Source organism: Trichechus manatus, unplaced genomic scaffold (assembly GCF_000243295.1).
Source record: "Trichechus manatus latirostris isolate Lorelei unplaced genomic scaffold, TriManLat1.0 scaffold00256, whole genome shotgun sequence".
Taxonomy (NCBI): Eukaryota; Metazoa; Chordata; class Mammalia; order Sirenia; family Trichechidae; genus Trichechus; species Trichechus manatus.
In genome coordinates this window covers 624,365-627,439 of record NW_004444192.1, presented here as the reverse complement: position 1 = coordinate 627,439, position 3,075 = coordinate 624,365, and positions in this window count along the sequence as shown.

The following is a 3,075-nucleotide window of genomic DNA, read 5'->3' as shown; positions in this document are numbered from 1 at the left end:
ATGTTTGTGTTTTTTGTTTGGATCTTGACTAGCTGTTTTTGTTTACACAGGAAGTCTCTGGGCAGGAAATCTCAGCAGCAGGTTTCAGGCTCAACTCTCTGAAGATCAGTGAGCAGGAACACACACACACACACACACACACACACACACACACACACACACACACACACGATCATCGGATCATGATCATCGTGTCTGACTCATTGTGGAAGAAATGCAAACAGCCTCAAGGAAGGCCCTGAGACTTAAGATGGGACACATCTGGAACCAAAGTTCAGGAGGAGGAAGTGACACCCAAGTGAGGGAAATACCGCCATCAGAGCATCTTTTTTTTTTTTAATTTTGTTGTGCTTTAGGTGAAAGCTTATAGCACTGATTAGTCTCTCATTCAAACATTCATACATAAATTGTTTTGTGACATTGGTTGCAATCCTCACATTGTGTCAGCACTCTCCCCCTTTCCCTTTCCACTCCAGGTTCCCCGTGTCCATTCCTCTGGTTTTCCCATCCCTTCTGGCCTTCTCGTCTTTGCTTTTGGGCAGGTGTTGCCCATTTAGTCTCTATACATGATTGAACTAAGAAGCATGTTCTTCATGTGTGTTATTGCGTGTTGCTTTATAGGCCTGTCTAATCTTTGGCTGAAAGATGGACTTTGGGAGTGGCTTTAGTTCTGAGTTAGCAGAGTGTCCGAGGGCCATAGTCTCTGGAGTTCCTCCAGGCTGTTGGACCAGTAAGTCTGGTCTTTGTGTGTGTGTGCATGTGTGTGTGAATTTGGAATTTGTTCTACGTTTTTCTCCCACTCTGTACAGGACCTTCTATTGTAATCCCTGTCAGAACAGTGGGTAGTGGTAGCCAGGCACCATCTATTTCTTTTAGGCTCAGGCTGGTGGAGGTGGTGGTTCATGTGGTCCTTTAGTGCTTTGGACTAATATTTTCCTTGTGTCTCTGGTTTTCTTCATTCTCCTTTGCTCTGGACGGGGTGGGACCAATAGGGTTATCTTAGATGGCAGCTCACAAGCTTAAGATCCCAGATGCTACTCACCAAAGTAGGAAATAGAACATTTTCTCTATGAGCTATGTTATGCCAATTGACCTAGATGTTCCCTGAGAACATGGTAACCAGCCCTCAGGCCCAGTAACTCAGTCCCTCAGGATGTTCGGCTATGTCTAGGAAGCGTCTATGACTTTGTCTCTGTCAAGTTGTGCTGACTTCCCCTATATTGTGTGTTGTCTTTCCCTTCACCAAAGTTACCATGTGTCTACTATCTAGTTAGTGATTTCACATTTCCACCCCTTCCCTCCCTCATAACCATCAAAGATTGTTTTTTTTCTGTGTGTAAACCTTTTCTTGGGTTTTTGTAATAGTGGTCTCATAAATAATATTTGTCTTTTTTGTGATTGACTTATTTCACTCAGCATAATTCCCTCCAGATTCATCCATGTTGTGAGATGTTTCTCGGATTCATCATTGTTTTTTTATCATTGCATAGTATTCCATTATGAGTATGTACCATAATTTGTTTATCCATTCATCTGTAGATGGGCATTTAGGTTGTTTCCAACTTTTTGCTATTGTGAGTAAAGCTGCAATGAACATGAATGTGCATATGTCTATTTGTGTGACGGCTCTTATATTCCCAGTAGTAGGATTGCTGGATCTTACCGTATTTCTAATTCTAGCTTTTAAAGGAGGCGCTATATCGTTTTCCATAGTGATTGTACCATTTTACACTCCCACCAGCAGTGCATAAGAGTTCCAATCTCCCCGCAACCTCTCCAACATTTGTTATTTTCTGTTTACTTGATTAGTGCCAGTAATGTCAAGGTGAGATGGTATCTCATTGTAGTTTTGATTTGCGTTTCTCTAATGATTAATGATCAAGAGCATTTCCTCATGTGTCTGTTAGCTGACTGAATATCTCCTTTGGTGAAGTGTCTGTTCATATCTTTTGCCCATTTATTAATTGGATTGTCTTTTTGTTGTTGAAGTGTTGAAGTATTCTATAGATTTTAGAGATTATACCCTTATTGGATACATCATAGCCGAATTTTTTTTCCCAGTCTGTATGTTCTCTTTTTATTCTTTTGGTGAAGTCTTTTGATAGTTTAAGTGTTTAATTTTTAGGAGCTCCCAGTTATCTAGTTTATCTTCTGTTGTTTGTGCATTGTTAGTTATAGTTTGTATTCTATTTATGCCATGTATTAGGGTCCCTAGAATAGCCATTATTTTTTCTTCCATGATCTTTATCATTTTGGGTTTTATGTTTAGGTCTTTGCTCCATTTTGAGTTAGTTTTTGTGTATGATGTCAGGTATGGGTCCTGTTTCATTTTTTTACAGTCAGAAATCCAGTTTTGCCAGCACCATTTCTTAAAATGACTACCTTTTCCCCATTTAACGGATTTTGGGTCTTTGTCAAAGATCAGCTCTTCTCCTCATTTCCTTTTCAAAGTTCTCTTTGTTGGTGTATAGGAATCCAACTGATTTTTGTATGTTGATCTTGTATCCTGCTACTCTGCTGAATCTATTACTTCCAGTAGTTTTCTTGTGGAACCTTTTGGGTTCTTTATGTATAAGATCTTACCATCTGCAAATAGGGAAAGTTTTACTTCTTTCCTATTTAAATGCCCTTTATTTCTTTTTCTTGCCTTATTACTCTAGCTAGGACTTCCAGCACAATGTTAAATAGGAGTGGTGATAAAGGGCATCCTTGTCTTGTTCTCATTCTCAGGGAGAATGCTTTCAGCCTCTCTCTGACGAGTATGATGTTGGCTGTTGGTTTGTATAGATCCCCTACATTATGTTGAGGAATTTTCCTTTGATTCCTATTTTGGTAAGTGTTTTTATCAGGAATGGGTGTTGGACTTTATCAGTGTCTTTTCTGTGTCAATTGAGATGATCATGTGATTCTTTTCTTTTTTTCTATTTATGTGGATTATGTTGATTGATTTTCTAATGTTGAACCATCCTTGCACACCTTGTGTGAATCCCACTTGGTTGTGGTGACTTTTTTTTTTTTTTTTTTTTTATTTGATACTGAATTCTATTGGCTAGAATTTTGTTCAGAATTTTTGCA